Source organism: Pezoporus occidentalis, unplaced genomic scaffold (genome assembly GCF_034315485.1).
Source record: "Pezoporus occidentalis ecotype Australia unplaced genomic scaffold, CSIRO_AGI_Poc_V1 ctg100, whole genome shotgun sequence".
NCBI lineage: Eukaryota > Metazoa > Chordata > Aves > Psittaciformes > Psittacidae > Pezoporus > Pezoporus occidentalis.
Genome location: NW_026912780.1, coordinates 945,165 through 965,541, shown reverse-complemented (window position 1 = coordinate 965,541; position 20,377 = coordinate 945,165).

Here is a 20,377-nt window from a genome sequence, read left to right as displayed (position 1 = left end):
TCTGCCCTGTTCCTATAGGTGCTGGGCAGTTGCTGAGGGAAAAGCGATCTTCAGTTAACTCCTCTTTCTGTGCCATGGACAGAAAATTCAACTTATGACCTCAAAAAGCCCAAACAAAGCTTTAGAGGGGTTACAGAATGCAATGGAGAGTGCACAGGATGTAAAGTTGGTCGGGCTGGAAAAATTAACAGCTGCAAATGGCCCATTGGAACATGGTTTTGCAAAGTACCTTCTTCACTGGGCCATAAAAGCAATGGATAAAACTGAGCAAAACCAAGCAATGGTGGGATATTGCTTAAAAACTAGATGGGTGTCTTATTTTTACAGTAATCCTGTTTGCCTAACCTGATCTTTTTTTTGGCCAGAAGGGTAGGGTGTAATTAATGAAAATTGATTTAACATGAATAATAAAGCATTAGCAGTGTGCTGTTGTAAGAAAAATGGAACCTCTAGAAAATTTGCTCTAGTTTTGGTGTGTTAGACCTGAAGGAGTCTCTAAAAGAATTAGAAGTTGCTTTGTTAATGTACATTTGTCAAATAGTACATGGGGAAGAACTCGTGTCCAAAAAAAGTTTTATATTTTTATAGTTTTTAGAGTCTAAGGTTGAATTAATACCTTTCTGCAAAATACATGTATTTTAAGGGCACCGCATCCTACAGTGTAAGTCTATAATAACTATTAGATACAAAAATCCAATTGCTTAGGAGTGAGAATTGTTGTAGAACAGACGCATTATCCTCTTAGAGTGGTATTTTGTCTCTGAAAATATGTAATCTTTAAGGAAGAGATTATATGGTGTGTTGGGCCTGCTGCCACTCTTCATTTTCATCTAAATTACAGCTCTCTGGGCATGCATTTTTGTCTTGGTATCAGCAAAGTGAGTGCCCATTACCATAAACAACGCTGGAAAGCAGAGCGCTGAGACGGTTCTGTTGTGATATCTCCTGGCAAGGTTGCAAGTGTCAGAGGAGCAAACATAACTGTGTTTCTTAAACAGAACCATTTAGCAGTACTGTGCCTCACTGAAAACACTAGCTCAGTGCTTTGAAACACTAAGCACAAAGGAAATATAGTAGTATAGTTTATAGCAAGAAGGATAAATACAGGCCTTCTGCCCTCCTCTAGAAAACCTCAAAAATCCTCCCCTAATTAGTTTTACTCCTACAAGCAAAAGTTTCAGAAGCTCCTCAAAGTTCACAAGGGATTTCCCTGTTGCTATTGATTTAATATGAGAGAGTTCAGATACTGTAGCGATGGATGGCAGTGTAAAACACTGATAAATCAAATAATAGAGTTAAGCCTTTGAGTGTGTGATAGTCCATCTAGTCTTATCCATCATATATCACAAGCCATTACATTTCTCCCTGTTAATCTGTAATGAACCTAGTAATTTGACTAAAGCATAACTAGTCCAGCTAAATCCCCTTTCAGAGAAGTGTCCAGTCCTGGTTTAAAGACATGAAGAGGGAAATAATTCCCTTTGCCAGTTCATCATTCTCACAGTGATGAGTATGTGCCTCATGTCTCATTTGAATTTTTCTGGTATTACGTTCCAGCCATTGATTCTTCTAATGCCTCTCCCCACTCCTTAAAGAGCTCCTTCATATCCTGCGGTTTCTCCTTATGGAGATACTTGGATGGCATAATCAAATCACTTCTCAGATTTGGGTAAGCCAGACAAATTCAGTTCATGAACTCTCTTCACCAAAACGTGTCATTTAAGTTTTGTGGCTCTTTCTCTACCTTCATCAATTTTCCAGTCCTGCTTAAAATAAGGGCACCAGGACGGTGTACAGGATTTCAGTGTAGTTAAGGACTTAGTAATTTTAATACGCAGGTAAAATTTTCCTAGTAATTTCTGTATTTATATATAAAATGCTCATGTTGGTTTACTTGCCGTTCCTGGGATAAGATCTACAGTCCTCAATGTAGGGGCATTTGTCTTTGTTAAAATGAGCTCAGCCTAGTGCCGTTTCACCACAGTAACGGAGATTCATCTGCAAAACTGTTGTTGCTGTTTATCATCTTGCCGGGTACTGTTGTATGCATGACTTTGTATTTACTTCCAAATTACTGATGAAAGCTTTTAATAACGTTACATCCTTTATAGCATTACTGAAATCAGCTCTTTGATAATACTTTTCTATCAGTGCTCAGTTGTCGAGAGTGCCCGTTTCATCTTGCAAAATGTTGATGTTTCTAGTTTTTTCTCTGCATTGTGTAGTTTGAACTTCATGGAACAAAAGAATGTATTGAATAAATATCAGATTGGTTTGAAAAGCTTTCTTTTCCTGGAAAACATATGGATTACTTCTGATTGTAGTATTTTCTTTTAATTCTTTTCCAGTCAATTGTGTTGCAATGTTTGTAATATTTTATATATTGGAATAGTCTTGACTACAAGTATCTTAGTATTTTGAACAATGCTGAAGTTATTGAGGTTATAAGATTTCCCGGGAATGCTAAGATTTATTGGGACTATCAACAGCAGCATTCTTCAGGAAATTCTGTAATGATTTCCTTCTTTAAATTGTCTAGATCCACTGATTTGGAAACATTTATTCATGGTCAGTGTTTGTTTAACTTTCTTCTGGTTTGCTAATGGGCAAGAAAGTATTTCAACATCCTCATGTGACACAAATTTATTTCATTTCTGAATGCAAAAGACTTAATTGAATGCTCTTGCATGATCAACAACACTGTCATTAGTAATGAATCTAGTTTTATTTCTTTTGTTCTTAATTTATTCCAGAAATTATGGCATTGTATTCTTAGTCCTTAATTCTGTCAGCTGCAGGGATTTTTTCTTTTATTCTCCCCATAATACTTCCCAATTTTGCAATCTGGACATTATGGTACTTCCTACATAATTTAGTAATTTTAATTTTTACCTTTTGTTATTTTTATCTTGCTGAAACTTCACTTGGCATCATCTTTGTGTCTCTCTGCAAGGCGCTTCTCTGCCAGATGGAGTACTGGACAAAGCTGGCTTATCTGCAGTTGCTTTCTGCATCTTTTCACTTTCAGATCTGGTGCAACTTTCCCTGACTGTTCCAGAAGATATTGCTTTTGCTTCCTGTCTTTGACCTTGTGTGCTCACATGCAGGATATGAAGCAGGCTAATCAACTCATTATAGGAGATTTCCCCCAGAAAAATGAGCAGATTTCAAGTCTGCTACAGTCAGTGCTCAGGAGGAAGGGAGATGTGAATGGGGATGGGGGGTTGTTTTTCACGTGTTGCTTTTGAGGTCTGCTCATATCGGTAAACACAAAATACCATACTATCATCTTAATGTCTTGAAGATATGTTGAAGTCTGACACCTTGTCAAAAACAGGAGATACCCCAGCCCTTTATTTCCTTTGGGGTCATGCTACAAGGTTCAGAGAGGCTTTGATATGGTATTAAACAAAAGATGAATGCCCCCTACCCCTGTCATCTTAGTTTTGTGCAAAAAAAGTTGGCTGTGCATGTGTAGGTTGATCAGTACAAAGGCACAAGAAAAAGGAAGAACCCTTCCTCTCCCAGCATCTAATGTTTTAATATCCTGATTGAAGGCATGACAGAGAAGAAGGTAGCTTATGAGACTTGAATGACTGATGTTGGCAAATGGTGCATCCACTTTTCATGGATGTAGAATACCTGGTACAATGAATAAGAAATAGTGGTCTTAGAGCTTAAGCAGCAGAGACTAAATGCAGGTTAGGAACAAGCAAAATAGCTCCTAGAACTTTCAAAAAAATCACGAAATCACATAAGGATTACGAGTGGAAGGGACCTCTGGAGGTCATCTGGTGTGACCCTCCTGTGGAGGCAGGGCCACTGAGAGCTGGTTGCCCAGGGTTGTGTCCAGACAGCTTTTGAACATCTCCGAGATGGAGACTGCACAACCTCTCTGGGCAGCCTGTGCCAGCCCTCAGACACCCTCACAGTAAAAGAGTTCCCTGATGTTCAGAGGGAACTTCCTTTCAGTTTATGCCCATTGCCTCTTGTTAAAGCTGTTGAAAACTCAACCCCCGTCAGAGAATGAACCTCATGCCCATTCTCTTCAGACTGCAACAAGAACAGGCAGTTCTTGCATCAGAGCAGAGTTTGTGTCTTACAGTTTTATTTTCTCCTTAAAGTTAACAGTTTAATTATGATATCTCAGCAAATTACAGATGATGAACTTTGGAGGAATGGAAGTGTTCCTTCCATGCAAACATTTCTCCTGCAGTGAAATGAAAAATCCTGATAATGGTGCAGTCACAGGGTTCTTTACATCGGACCACCCTAGCTTTTGCCTGTGGTGTCCTTGAACTGGCCTGTGGAAGACTACTTTTGACATGACAATTCTTTAAATTGCAACCTTGTATTGATATAGAAATATGTAATTATTCCTAATGTCTTATGTTGGATAACCTGTTCTGAGGTACCCTACAGTTATTTCTGTTTTTTCTATGTAAAATTTAGCTACCATTCAATTATTTTTTCTCCAGGAATACTGGCACTCATAACTTTTTAATGGAAGAAAATTTTTTTTTAGCTGTTATTTCTACAATATGCCAGGTATTGCTTTTCATATATTCTTTGGTGCTACATAATAAAGAAGTCTATGCATAAGGAAACATTATAATTCCTTTACTGAAAGCCTATATTGCATTCATAGCATCCAACTTCTCTGAACTAATGATGGTAGACCACCATTTAGATGAAAGAAAAAGAGGGATTTACAGAATTCTGCAACATGATTCATCTCATTCTAAGGTAGGCATGCGGTGTAAATCAAATAAATTGTACTCTAAAAGTAGTCTCTTTTTCCGTACTGATAGAACCTGGGAAGTTAGGTCAGAAGCAAGTGTCACAGTGTGGACTCCTTTGAGGTGAATCCCAGTCAAAGCTGGATCCATTTAAGGTTGCTGTTCCAACTACCTCTGAACATGTCTGGGAAAGAAAGTTTTTTTTTCTGAGACATATTTCTTTGAAATTATTGCTTGAATAATTTAGTCGCTATGTGTTGATCTGTAGTTAGTCTAAGAGAAATCACTAGGTAGTAAATGATACATGTTCTGTGTCCTGACTGAGCAGGAAAGCATCCTATGATAGGGTTTCTGATGCAAATATAAATACAGCTGTATTTTTTTCCCTAGCTAATATATCTTAAAAGTCCACTCTGCGTTACTCTTGTCAGTAACCTTTAAGGTGATCTAACAATGATCGCAAAACTTCAGACTGAGCATTAGGAAAAGGCTCTTCACTGGGAGGGTGGTTGGTCACCGGAACCGGCTCCCCAGGGAAGTGGTCATGGCCCCAAGCCTGTCAGAGTTCTAGGGGCATCTGGACAGCACTCTTAGTCGTATGGTTTAGTTTTAGATAGTCCTGTGTGGAGCAGGGATGTTTTACACCATCAGATCATCAAGGGGTAATGACACAATATTCCAAAGATGATTTTCCATATGGGGATAGCCTCATTTCAGTTTCTCTGTAAGCTGGTATGTTAAGGTCCTTTTGCCTGTGGTTGCCTTAGAGACTTCTCAGGCACTTTGCTGATTCTAGGGTGAGACTATCTGACATAAGCTTCCACTCATCTCTCAGCCTGAGGGCATTACAGAAGGTGAGGAATTAAGTATCCTAAATACCCTGTGTGTCCATGATGTTCTTTCTTCTACCTCCTCCTTTTTTCTGTGTAATCATCACAATTTCTGCCTTTTCATAGCAATCTCTAATGTCTTGTCCCTAAAACTAAAGCATCTTCATACTGTAGCGGGGCTACAGGATGGTCCAGGTAGTTGGAGTGGGTTTGCTCATTTGCAGCGAGAAATAATCTGTGTCAGGAGCAAGAGAAACACTGGTGCACATAGATAAAATGTGATCTAAGTTTTCGGCTTAGTGTCTGGGCAGGTATCTGTTGTCCCCAGGGAAACCTTCACCACATTGATTTAGGATGTATGTAAAATCTAAAAACTTGGACCTTTTCCAGTGACTTAGTAGAAGTTATTTTGGTGGTCATTTTGGGGTTTGTGCCTGCTTGTGGAAACAGTTTTGTTCTCTTCCATGCTTCTGTAGTACGTTTGCTTAAAGGCTTCTGCTCTTGGGTCTAGAAATCCGGAACCATTGTGAAATCTGAATTCAGGGTGTGAGTGAAAAAGCTTAAAGGGACTCTTATGCCTAACCTCTTGTATGCTGTATTTTTCTAGGATAAGATTTCAGGATAAAATCTCATCCATAGTTGTATGAATACTCTTCGTCCTGAAGGATGGTCCTTCTGTATTTCTTCCCACACCCCAGCAGAAGACATTACATGCACTGAATACTAAAAGTTCCTTGGTTAGGACTCCTTACTCCTGTAAAATGAGTTTTCATTGCTTCTGCCACGGAAAAGGCTTTGATTTTAGCAGGTTGTCTAAAGCCATCCTCCTGAATCACACATGGCAGTGAATCACACTTGCAGTGACACAGCAAAGGTGGAACCTGCTTGTGTAGTTCATGTTTATAACCTGGCACAGGCTTTGTACATAAAGATTTATAGCAGATTTGTAAAGCTGCTAGACAGAGTGCTGTTTGGGCACAGTCGTTCAGCTGGAATTTTTTAGACAGCAGTTTGGTCCAGTCTTGCTTTCCCCAGTTTTCTGAGCTTCATGAACTGCTGTTCCCAGCATGAACCTGCTTGTGAATAGTTGATAGAGGATGAGAGGAACATTTCTTAGCAGTAACTGTATAATCTTGATAGCTGTCCTGGGTTCAGCAGTAGCAGTCATGTTTCTCCTTCTTGGTAGCTGGTGCAGTGCAATGTTTTGATTTTCGGCCTGGGAACAGAGCTGATAACACTGATGTTTTGGTTTGGCCAAGGACTCTGTGAGCCTCATGCTCTGCCAGGGAGGAGGGGAAGCCGGGAGGAAGCAGAGACAGGACACCTGACCCAAACTGACCAAAGAGGTATTCCATACCACAGCACGTCATGCCCAGGAGGTAACTGAGAGTTGGCCAGAGGGGCTGGGAGACTGCAGGGTTGGAGGAGGTATCGGGCAGAGTTTGGTCGGGCTGGGGGGGGCGAGTTATCGGTCGGCTGGTGGTGAGATGATGTGTTCTCTTCCCTTGTTATTTCCTTTATCATTATTATCATTGGTGGTAGCAGCAGTGATCTGTGTTATACCTTAGTTACTAAACTGTTCTTATCTCAACCTGTGGGAGTTGCATTCTTTTTGGTTCTCCTCTCTGTCCCTCTGGGAGCAGGGGGAGGGAAAGAAGGGGGGAAGTGAGTGAATGAGTTGTCTGACTGGGTTTAAACCATGACAATAGCGCACCGTGTAATTACTTTCAGCATCTGCCCACTCCCCGCTCTGAGCAGCGATGTTTGTTTGGGCCAGCAGTGGTAGGTTCTCCCACCAGTTTATGCCACGTGGGGGAGAATTATGCCATGTGCAGGGAGAATTAAAGGTTTCTGAGTTTAAGCATGACTGTACTCTTGGCACAGTGTGGATGTGAATCTAAACAACAAATAGGCTGTGAAGAGCATCTGTTTAGGGCTAAACTATCTTCATTTTCCATCACTTAAAGGACTCTACTGAAAGAGACGGAAATGCTGGTGAGGTTGTTGTATGTGAAGGAAAGGCACTTTTTGATAAGAGGTTACACTGTACCACAGGCTGCTTTTGTTCTGGTCATTTTTCTTCTTGTCACACATTCACTTTGCAGCTGAAACCTGGAACTTAGTCTGACACCAGTGTGGGCCTAAAAAAAAGAGGATATCTTGAAAAAGCAAGACTCCTTAAAACTTGTTGTGGTTTAACCCAGGACAAAACTGAACAAGCAGATGTCTTTTGGGTTTTGAATGGCAAGGTTGTGGTTGCAGGGCAGGGAGCTACAGGGGTGACTTCTGTGAGAAGCTGCTAGAAGCTCCCCTTTATCCAATAGAGCCAATGCAGCTGGCTCCAAGATGGACTTGCTCACAGTGAAAGCCAAGCCCATCAGTGACAGTCATGGCACCTCTGGGATAACATACTTAAGAAGGAACAAAAGATACTGCACAGGAGCAGTTGTAGCAGGAGAGAGAAGTGAGAACCTGTGAGAGAGCCAGCCCTGCAGACACCCAGGTCAGTGCAGAAGGAGGGCAGGAGGTGCTCCAGGCACCAGAGCAAAGATTCCTCTGCAGCCTGTGGTGCAGCCCATGGTGAGGCAGCTGTGCCCCTGCAGCCCATGGAGCTCCATGGTGGAGCAGATCTCCACCTGCAGCACATGGAGGACCACACACTGGAGTAAGGGGATGACAGAAGAAGGCTGTGATCCCGTGGGAGATCCAAGCTCGAGCAGGCTCATGGCAGGACCCATACAAGGGACTCACACCGGAGCAGGGTAAGAGTGTGAGGAGTCCTCCCCTGAGGAGGAAGGAGCAACTGACCACAGCCCCCATTCCCTGTCCCCCTGCACTGCTGGTGGGGAGAAGGATGAAAAATCAGAAGTAAAGTTGAGTCTGGGAAGAAGGAAGGGGTGGGAGAAAGATATTTTTAAAATTTGGCTTTATTTCTTCTTCCCTTACTCTGATTCAATTGGTAATAAACTGATTTCTCCAAGCAGAGCTTGGATTTGCCCATGATGGTTATTGCTGAGTGATCTCTCCCTGTCCTTATCTTGGCCCACCAGCCTTTTATTACATTTTCTCTCCCCTGTCCGGTAGAGGAGGGCAGTGATAGAGCAGCTTTGGTGGGCACCTGGTGCAGGGTCAACTCGCCATGCTATGTTAAAGGATAACAAGGTCTAGTTGCGGTAGCGCTCCCTCACTGTTTCCAGTCCTGAGTTTTATAAGGGGATTGTGGAAGTAGTTTATTGCTCGATTAAAGGTTGTTTTTCCTTTGGCGCTGTCAGGTGGTTTTTTTTCTCCCCAGGGCTGACACCAGTGAGTGCAGAGGGTCCCCAGCTTGTAGCGACTTCAGGAGGAGGCAGTGATGCCCACCAGACTGCAGCCCCATGGTCCTATTTATCTGGTCCATCATATGCTTGAAGACATCCTTGTGGGATCTCGCATCACAAAGCTTTATTCTGAGCTGTTCCCTTTTCATCTGGAGATTACAATAAAACACTCAGTTTTAAGTGCAAGGTTTTTCTTTTCTCAGGGAGAAGTAGCATTTATACTTGTAACTAACAGTTGCTGGCAATGCCAATTTGGGTCTCTTTCTGTTCGCTTGTGTGCCAAACTGGCTTATTTTGTATTGGTACCTTGCTGCTTTGAATAGCAGGGTTTATTTACTTTGCATTTCTCAATAATGGAGTAGCCAAAAGTCACCTTTAGTACTTTCCTTAGAAGTAACTAATCTTTTGATACCCTAGGGCTTTGGATCAATGCTTTAAAATCAATATTTTCTATATAATGTTATTGTTTATCTTTACCCTGCACTCTGCAGACTGAAAATCAATGGGGTACATTTGTGAATTGTACAGAACATGGGAGAGGCAAAGAATTAGATGTTGTGCTCTTTTGGGAAATGCGTGGAATTAAGGAAATTAAGTGGCATGCCTCTCGTAAAGCCCCTGGTGACTCCTTCAGTTTTCATGCAGTTTTGTTCTTAAATGTCTCTTGGGCACTAGTTGTTTTTTGGGAGGTGGTGAAATCTTGAACAGGAATTAAATACGGACTGTTTGGCAACCTTTAACAATGTAATGGGGTTCTGCAGGCAGGAAGAGCACACAAACTGTTCTGCATTCCTTTCACATTTGGTCTTAATCTTAAGACACCATTACTGCTACAGTCACCGAGGAGCCCTAGATTCAGTAAAACCCCAAGGGAGAGAGAACACAGCAGTGCAACTTCAGCAGCATCTGATGTGTGTTTATCTCAGGCTTCTTGTATTGCCTTCTAAATTTGTTTTATTAAGTGTACTGCTGCAAGTTGTGTTCTTTGAACTCCTTTTTCATCTGTATTTTTAAGAGAGGTTAGTTGGTCCAAGACTGAGTTTTCTATGGAAACATATATTAATTTTACATAATATTAGGTTCTGTTATGTCATGAAATTAACACATTCCTGTGGTTTGGAATAAAACAGAAGGAGCATGAGCATATTTTTGATGCCCAAAGACTTCATTTTGCTAAAGAAGGTTTTCACAGTGAGTTTTTTTTCCCATAAAGCGTTTGGTAAAGTGGAGCACGGTTCCAACTGGTCAGTGACTCCAAGAAAACAAAGACAAACCAAGAAAAATGACAACAGTGGCAATTCAACAGCAATGAGAAATAAAAGGTTTCTAGCCCTCTCTAGCTACAGATTGAACCGAATGATAATACTTTGATTTGGTTACCTGAACAAAAGAGAATAAAGTTTTAATCCAAATGCTTTGATCCCAGACTGATGTGAACAATCACAATGCTGCGTTTCCTGGGGAAGGAGAATGGCTTTTCCTGTATTCCCTCTGGGACTTAACGAGCCCCATGAAGGGACCCTGTGAAGAGGGAGAGACAGAAGGGTGCTGAAATGTTCTCCTTCCTTTACATATTGGAGTCTCAGTTTTAGGGTGAAATCTGCTGCTTTTGGTGCTTTTCTTTTTTTCTAGTTATCTTTGCTACAACCACCGACAGCTGAACTGTTAAAAGTAAAATCCAGTGGTCAGGTCTTCCCTTGACTGCTTGTCTTAGTCTGCTGTTCCTTTTAATCTCTCTGGATTTAACTACATGTTCCCTTGTGCCCTCTGACCGACTCGAGGTACTGCTGACTGAGCCACTTCCACAATGGGCTGCTCCTTTGGGGAGTTTGGGAGGTCCCTCCCCTACCAGCATCTTCTGTACTCTCAGCCTGCCTGACCCCTTCACCTGCGGCTTCCCCAGTGCGGTCTGTGTGTGGCTGCAGCCCCAGCATGACCCCCAGAACTGCTGCCCTGTCCCATGGGCCATCACCTCTGCTCTTCATTTGTTTCAGCCTCTCCCTGTGCATTGTCATCAACCTCGCTTGCCAGTTCTTCATGGCAAAAGACAGCGTTTTTTACTGCTTTATACAATCTCAGAGGCTAGGCTGACTCAATTCTGAGTAAAGCCAACCATCACGTAAATAGTATCTTGACACAGCAGCAGCCCACAAAGGAAATGGAAATGGCACAAAAGCTGCTCCATCCAAATTAGGATGGTGATCGCAGCTTCATCATGTGAAGGGTTCCCTCCAATCTGTGCCTACCTTCCCATTCTAGTGTCTTATCAAGATGCTTTTGTAAACTGGACCGAGCTGTGGGTTATAGATCACTTTGGGCTATTATTAGAGCTGCCTGACTTGCTGATGATTGATATAAGTTATGCGAGGAACTCTAATTTTGTATTTACAGAGGCCTGTAGAAGGCCTCAGACAGTGACAAAGTACAACTTTTTCCTCTGGGAGTAGGAGTCTGAAATGTCTCATGTTTCTTCTGGCTGGTCAATGCAATAAACTACCCTTGCCCATCAAGGATGTGATTTAGTGCTCAGTGAAAACAATCAAAACATTTCTACTGCTCTTGAGAGTAGGGAAAGGTTGAATCAGCCTTTCTCATAAGATCACTGAAACCACTCTAAGTGAGCTGCAGGGCTGAAGTGACCAGAGCATTGCCTGCCTTTTCCACCAGGTCACAGGAAGGTGAAAGAAGCAGAATTGCTATGAAACTTGTATATGAGTGTATATTGGCTTCTGTATACAATATATATATTGTATATTGGCTTCTATACTAAAGCTCCATGGTTCTAAGCAGGTGTGGGCTGAAAATAGGCAACACATCTGGCTGCCTGCTACTGGCGGCTGGGATTCATGTTGCAGCTCTGAGAAGGAGAGGGATGGAAATTCCCCTCGCCACAAAATCAAGTACAAGGCAGGCCGTTTGCAGTGGATTTCTGCAGCTTTTCACAGGCAGTTTAATTTTCTTAATCCTAACAGCAGAATAGAAATAGTTAAGCAAATTGTCTAGTTGTAGGCTGTCCTTTCAGGGACGTTCTGGCTGGGCCCTTAGGGTAACGCTTTCTGCTCTGCCAGGTGATGAAGTCAGGCAAGTGTGGAGCTGGATGATGCCAGGCATGCTGGACATTACTCCAGGTGTATTTTACATTGGCTTCTTGGACAGGGTGGGTCAACAAATGGTGTTCCATGATTGGGTCAGCAGTTCTGGTTCTGGAGCTTTCCTCACTCAATTGCTGGGTTACTGGTTGCTCAGAGTTAATACTCTAGATGCATGCTTGAGTAGCCTGTGTGGTTATGACTTATCTCTGCATTCAGCTGCTAAGAAAGGACCTATGACTTCTGGTCTCACTGTTTCTTAATCATTTTCAAAGTGTAACACTTTCTGGGCTCATTTTTTGAAAGTGTGCCCTGCCTGGACCAACCACAACCTCTGAGTACCACTGCTGTGCTGTTGATCTTCCAGTCTGAATGTCCTCAGCTGCTGCCTACAAATAAGAGCCATCTGAAGTTCATTGCTAGGGCTAAGAAGTTCCTAACTGTGCATTAATAATGAGTCTTCCCCCTACTTCAGGAATTAAAATTTAACCTCTGCTGAGTATTTTTATTCTGCTCTCATGAGACCTCACTTGGAGCACTGTGTGCAGTTCTGGTGTCCTCAACATAAAAAGGACATGGAGCTGTTGGAGCAAGTCCAGAGGAGGGCTGTGAGGGTGATCAGGGGACTGGAGCACCTCCCGTATGAAGACAGGCTGAGGAAATTGGGGCTGTTCAGCCTGGAGAAGAGAAGGCTGCGTGGAGACCTCATAGCAGCCTTCCAGTATCTGAAGGGGGCCTATAGGGATGCTGGAGAGGGACTCTTCATTAGGGACTGTAGTGACAGGACAAGGGGTAACGGGTTAAAACTTAAACAGGGGAAGTTTAGATTGGATATAAGGAGGAAGTTCTTTACTGTAAGGGTGGTGAGGCACTGGAATGGGTTGCCTAAGGAAGCTGTGAATGCTCCATCCCTGGCAGTGTTCAAGGCCAGGTTGGACAGAGCCTTGGGTGACATGGTTTAGTGTGAGGTGTCCCTGCCCATGGCAGGGGGGTTGGAACTAGGTGATCTTAAGGCCCTTTCCAAATCTAATGGTTCTATGATTCTGTAGTTCATAGGACAGAAATCAATCACTTTCCATCACTCTTGCACTTAACAGTGGCTCATATTGGATGTGCTGGATGGCAGGTTTCCCTCAGGCTTGCTGGGTGTTTCTGGAGTCACTGGCATCTCATCTCTTAACACTTGTATCTTCTGCAGAGTGTGACAGGTGTGCCCAAACCTGATCTACTTTTTGAAATCCCCACAAAGAACTTAAACTTTCCTAAATAAAACCCCCCCAAAAGCCTCATCTTCAAATGGCTACCAGCTCCTTATAAATGGTGGGAAATTGCACAAAGATGCTGACAGCGGCCCCTGAGCATAACAGTTTTCCTTTTTCGTGAGGTATAGGCATACTAACACTTCTGGGCATTTTCTTGCAATAGTGCTTTAGCCTGAGCTAGCAAGTCTGCCAAACAGAATGTCAGTATAGTAGCATGTATATATAGGCAATCAAATTCTGTGCTTTTAAAAATCACAGCCATGCCTATCTCTATAAAGAAACAATGCTTCTTACTTTGTTTCATTCCTATAGCTTTTAATGGCTAACTCCGAGCCCTAGCTCTTCATGTCTTCAATTTTAGCCTGTGTCCATCTCGAGCTCATGGTCATGCAGTTTTAGATGATGGTGGCTTTCCTTGTGTCCTGACTATTTGGAAAGCTTAAGTTAGGGTTGGTTTTTTTTTGCCTTTTTTGCTCTGAAACATTTGCAGGGCTGTACAGCAGATGGTGCTCTGCTTCCCTTTCTGCTCACACAGACTACTGTCGTTAGCTAAACTCTTCAAAGCAAGACCTGGGATTATTAATAATCCCTTTTGCACTGGCTGAGCAATTGGAGTTACACTCTTTCAGAGGTGGTTTCTTTAGCCATGCACTGATTTTGTTGTAATGAGCAAGAAAGTATAAATTCTGTTTGTGCAGATTAATTTATAACACTAATCTGTCCTCCCTGTGTAGTTAGAGCAGAACACAGGCTTATTAAAGGGGTTCTTTTCCTGTGTGCCAAACCCGTATTTGTTTCAAAAGGGTAACTCATTACTAAAGTCAATGAATTGCAAAAGAGATTGCAGGTTGAGTTTAAGCAATGGTCTCAGTGGGACTACCAGAAACTCTAAATCAAGAAAACAGTTTCACAGCTTAATTAACTGAAATGTTTATCAGCTACCTGAAGTTTGGTGAAAACAAAAAGCATTCTCCCTTTTTACGCTGAATACTTGAATTCCTGCTTTAGTGCACTCAGCAGACTAAGCGCTGTTTTCTGACACTTAGCACAGTTAGTCCAGGCTTTCAGGGGCTTGTTTCACAAGTGATAGTTCTTAGACACCTAGAAGTGGTGTTGAAAATGTCAAATCCTTTTCAAGGATTTGGTGAGAAACAGTGCTGTAAGCTTTGAAATACTGTGGACTGTAGTAATACCATGGTAATCTTCAATGGTATTAACAGCTTAAAAGGACAAGCCTATATAAACTGGTTTAAAACCAATCAGGTAGGAGAACTTCACTAATTCAAACTAGTAACTCTGTGGGCTGTATTGTGGATTATCAGATGTTGCAAATTAGGAAGTAAAAACATGATGCAAAGCTCATGGAAATCAAAGTAAAGACTTCCACTGATGTTACTGTACTTGCATTATCCCCTTACATGGATTTCCATAACAAAGATGGCAAAGATAGTGAAGCACAATAGATAACTTACTTATTTTGACAATTTTACTTTATTTGCTGTCATTTATGATACTACCTATTTCAGTCTGTGGCATTGTACTTGATAAAAATATACTGCTATTTCTGTGATAGTAGACCTAAGAACAATCAGCCATTGGTCATTGATCAGCCCATGGTAAATGCTGTACAAACACAAACCGAAAGGACAGTCCCTGACCTTAGTGCTCAGCATTCTGCCAGTATGAGTTTGTCTTTTGCACAGCCTGTTGACTATAAATTTTTCTCTGACGTTCTGTGAGTCTATGTATAGTATTTCAGATAGGCATGTCCACATTCGTCCTTCAAACTGGGAAAAACCTACTAAATCAATTAATTGTTTTCTTCATTCAGAATCATGGTGTCAGTCTACCTATGAAAAGGTAATCTAGCATTCTGTTTCTGTGAGTTGATGTCTACTCTTTAGCAGAATTTATATATATCTTTTAAATAGCTCCAAAATTACTATTTCACATACAGATTTCCCACACTATTTCCCATATGATTTCTAAAAATAAATGAATGCTTTTTGTTCTTTTATGGAGGAGGGAAAGGTGTTATGAAGATCATCACCAGGAAGGTGCTAAATGGCATGGGGTTTGAAACTGGGACTGAAGGGGCCTGGGGTCTCCCTGCTGCTTCCATGAAACCAGCTGAAATACAGTAAAGGTTACATATTGCATATATGAGCTGTACTACTGCCCTCAAAGAAAATGCTAAATGGATGGATTGCCTCTGTCATCCAGAAAAGAAATTTTGTGGACACAGAGAAAAGAAATCTGACTCCCTTTGGGGCCCCACTGAATTCAGTGACAATGTGTTTTAATGCAGTGCAAAGTGCTGATAACTCTATTCCACCTTCGTCAGTTGATATGATGAAAATTAACTTTCAACATTCACATCTGATCAAATCACAAGCTAGAATTATGTGTAAGCATGAAAATGATGACACCTTATTCTATAAATATACACTTGGTAGTAACTTTCAAATTATGTTAATAGAGTTCACACAGTATTAGTCAAATCCCTGTCATTAAGAAATGGTATTTCATAAGAAAGCTGATAATAGGATACAAAGATCCTAATATGATTAGATGATGACTTGTTAATAGGAATTCTTTTTTGTCATAACCAGTGGGTTTTGGTTTACTCTAACAAAGATGATCTCTCTGATGGGAGATGGTAATATAATGAAAATCTGAGAATGGTGTAAAAAAATGAAACTGAAGATTCACCAGTACAATCAGTTATTTTTTAGATCCAGGATGATTAAATTGTAAAGACATTGGAGAAAATAAAGCAATTCTGAAGCAGAGCCAATACTACTGTGCATCACCTATCTGCTAAAGCCCCACTCCTACACTTTGCTCTTGTGGGCATACTATGTCTCTCAAAGCATGGCTAAAATCAGAACAGGGCTTTAGATGGGAAGATTTCTGCCCCCGGCGCAAGAGCTGTGACAGGCAGTCCAACCACACTTCAGGCAATGCTGAAGTTCTCAGAGACTTAACTGGAGGGAGTTTTACAATTGATGAGGAAAATATTGAACACTTAAGACTTTTCTTCTGGGGTTTGGAAGACCATTTTTCACTAAGTCCAATCATGCAAGCTGAGCACTCAGCATGCCCTTCTCATCAACATTTTCACTTCCAGCTTTTTAAGAATAGCTCAAAATTTCTGGGCCTTTCCAAAATTTGTTTTGGGTGTACCAAATCAAGTGAATATTGAAAGGCCAGGTTTTGTTAGCAATTTTCATGTATATTTGTGCACTGGTAGCATAACATCAGGTTTCTGAGAGCAAAAGAAATATATGTTCAGATTGCTATCAGAACACTTGCCAGCCTCTTCTGTCCCATTGCAGCATCAACTAGGACTCAAGCTATGGCTTATGAGCAGACTTTCTCTTTACACACTGCACACAGAGATAATGTTGATACACCAGTCTTCATCAATGAAAGTTAGCTGCACTAAGGACACTCCTTCCATTATTGGCTTTAATATAGAAGAATGAATATCGTCTAAATGATTTGGGCTCCTGAGTAAAGACCTATATGATTTTTAGCTGTGATTAAAAAGTAAAAATGCTGACATGGATACTACTTTAATAGGGTATGTCCCAGTGGGAACTCACTGCCACCGTCAGCTTTTTATGGGTTTTGTATTGCTAATATGATACGAAATGCACCACTAGGAATACTGTTGCATATCAGACTCTCTTATTCATAAATTATTACTATATTACCCTTTAAATGTCCTAATGAGTATAACAACATCAAAATGCTATGTAAAAACAATGTAAACAACAACTTTTGAACTGCTAAATGTGCACAAAGTTTTGTTTTTCCTTTTCCCTTATTTTTATCCTGAATAGTTTGCAGCTGATATGATCATCATTCAACCACCTACGAGATACTGTTCCTTCTGAATTGGAACAGGGTAGCCAATTACTGCTGGGAATGTGGTGTGACAGGCTTTAAGAGTGGCTAACCCAGAAAATGACTTTTGGTATTCAAATTTGCTCTCATCTTGTTTTCTTATACTGCTGCTGGTACTAACGAAGATGTGAAATGTGTCTCATCACACACTTGGAACAGCTGAGAACTCACACATCTCCTTCCTTTTCAGTGCTCCAGTTGGAGCAAACAGGACTTTGCCCAAGAAAGATGAATATATATAACAGGACTTTGCCCAAGAAAGATGTATATATATAACAGGACTTTGCCCAAGAAAGATGAATATATATATATAGGAAAGGCCACATTCTCTTGTGTTTTCAGGTAATCACAAAGGACAGCACCACAGAAGCCATCGTCTCTGCAGGAGGGATAAGGTTCAAAACCAGTACTTGTGTCTTTAGCCTGACTGAGCCTGTGGCCTCATAAAAACTGCCTATTTTGTTTCATGGGAAATTCTGCAATTTAAAACAAATTCCTATTCTGAGCAAGTATTTCCAAAAGTGTTTTCAGGTTTCACTAATGTGAAATGAAATTAAAATAAGAATTCTGGGTAACATGTTTTGGAGTTGCTTCTCCCATCATTATCCTTCATGTTGTATTAATAACTCACTTTCAATATTTTGATAGAAGTTCTTTTTAAAAAGAAAAATGAAATAGTCCCCTTTAAAAAATCTCACATGTTCTTTCGCTTCTTATCAGAAAATATTTTCAAGGGAATTAGAGTGAGGCATTGTTAAAATAAGCAATTTCACTACTGGTCAACCAGGATTTTCCAATGGAGAAATACTTTATTGTAACATTTATGACTGTATCATTCATTCAGAATAATTTTAATGAACTCAGGAAGATCAGAATTTATGTGATTTGTCTGCAGGTGAGAAGTTATATTTTAAACTGTGTCAAAGTTCATATGGGAGATACTGACTCATCTTTACAGACAGCCCAGAATATAAATAATATCCTGGCAAACAGTATTTATGTCTTTCACAAAGATACCATTAATAATTATAGTTTATATGGTTACAACTCCCCCAAAAGGTTATCACGATGCAATAAACCAAAGAAGTAAGCGCAACTAGTTTACGACTGCACTAAAACGATGATCTATAATTGCAACCCTACATTCAGCAAATGCAAATGCTCTACCAGTAGTAATGCCAGTTTTATTTTACATGTAACTTTCTCTTCAGTGAAGGGGATCTCACCCTTTTGGTTTTGGATTTCAGTGCACTGAAAGTTTATTCTTTGGAAATACACTAATGGTACCAAAGTGCAATTGGCATATTGAGGTATCTGATGCCCTTTTCACACATTTATGATGTGCCTTAAGCAATAGCTCTGGTTGTAAAATACAAAAGGGCTAAAAAGAATGTAGTTGTCATGACAGTATATGTGCCCAGATTGCAAGCCAGAAAACTGTCACTGATAGTTGGGGTATAATTGACCACAGTGTATGATAAGCACATTATTGATTGATTAATGTGACCTAGTTATATTTGAAATGTCAAAGAGGAAAATTGAGTTGTCATTTTATATCATGTTCTTTCTCAAGTAACAGATAAATATTATAATTAATGACTTTTCACTAAGGTTATCTAAAAAATTTAGGGAATATTAAACATCTCATTATTCACAGTCATCATAGGTGAATATATTATTGATTAATATTGATAAATCTTTGCTGATATGAAACAGGCTCCAAAAGAAGTTCATATATTTAAGTGATGCTTTTAAAAAAGATATCTCTTCTGATTACATTCTTTCTCATTTAACTTAGTGAATTGATTAACTAAATTCCTTTTGCAATTTAGTAAGGTTTTATTTGTACTTAGTCCATGGCAAACTGGCATATTGATTTAAAAGGTTTAAGTTTGCTTCTATTGAAGTCAATTGTAAAACTCCTGTTGACTGGAAAGAGATTGCAAATTGATGCATGCAGTGCCTTGCTATCGTTTCCCACTGTTTACACAAAAGAACCTTGAATCTTCTCAGGTAGCTGAAAAAATGTGCTTTAGCAAATGAATTTCCAAAAAATGTTCTAAGCCTTGAAGTAAATCTCAAGGAATCTTTCAAGCTACTATGAGTAAACCCAAGCCAAAAAACATCTGCTGCAAGGTACTGAAATGTCACCATTTGTCTGAAGTATACTTGCGAAGGGAGCTGCCTGTCAGCAGGAGACTTTTCCTCCAGAAAATGCAGTCTTATCTGTGTCTCCAAGTGCAAGGTCAGGTTGGATGGGGCTTTGAGCAACCTGGTCTAGTGAAAGCTGTCCCTGTCTGTAGCAGGGGGTTGGAACTGGATGATCTGTAAGGTCTCTTTGAACCCAAACCATTCCGTGATTCTATGATTCTCTAGCATTTCATAGGAAAAGGAATAAAAATCAGTAATAAACAGTTTAATGGAATTATTTCAACCTTCATATTTATTTTTGGCAAATTCTGAGTTTGTGTCCTGTCTTTCAGATCTGATATTCTTTGGACGTCATAGTAATATAATGAGCTAAGATGATGTTGATATCCTATGGTGTTGTGTGAAGTCCCCGAGTGTCCAAAGTTATTTCAGTGTTTTGACTTCTTGTTATCAATGCAGCTGCATACATGCAGGATTCTCATGCTACTTGAAGTCCCCCAGACCTGGACATGGGGCTATAGTTGTGAAGCTCGAACTCTAGAGGTGTGCACCCTCCAGGATAAACACCCAAAAGCCAGCTGGGATCCCCCTCTCATAGGCTGAGATAGAATGGAAGACAAAACCTACATGTGACATGTATCAATTTTGCATGAAAAGTGATTCTAATAACAGAGCAGAGTGTTACTGGGACCAAATGTCTCCCAGAAAGCCAAGAAAACACAGTGCAAATGATGAGCTCAGAAGCCTTTAACTTAATCCAGGGAAAATGTTGCCTTTTCTAGCAACCACATTTGTGCTGCAGCTAACCAGCTCCCACACTGCTAGCAAAGCAGGTAATAACAAGACCAGCCTTCACCACTGGGGCTTCTCTCCCTTGGCAGTAGCCTTTGGAGTGGGGTGGTCATCTTCAGAAGGGTGGGTGATTCAGAGGATAAGGCAAATTTAACACAATAAAGTTTAAACTTTTCTAAAGCAAAAAACACCGAATAGAGACTTGTGAACTTTTTCTGTAAAGAACAAAACCCAAGCACTCTGCCTTCTCAAATCCTTCCTGAGTTTTCGCATGCTAAGTCACAC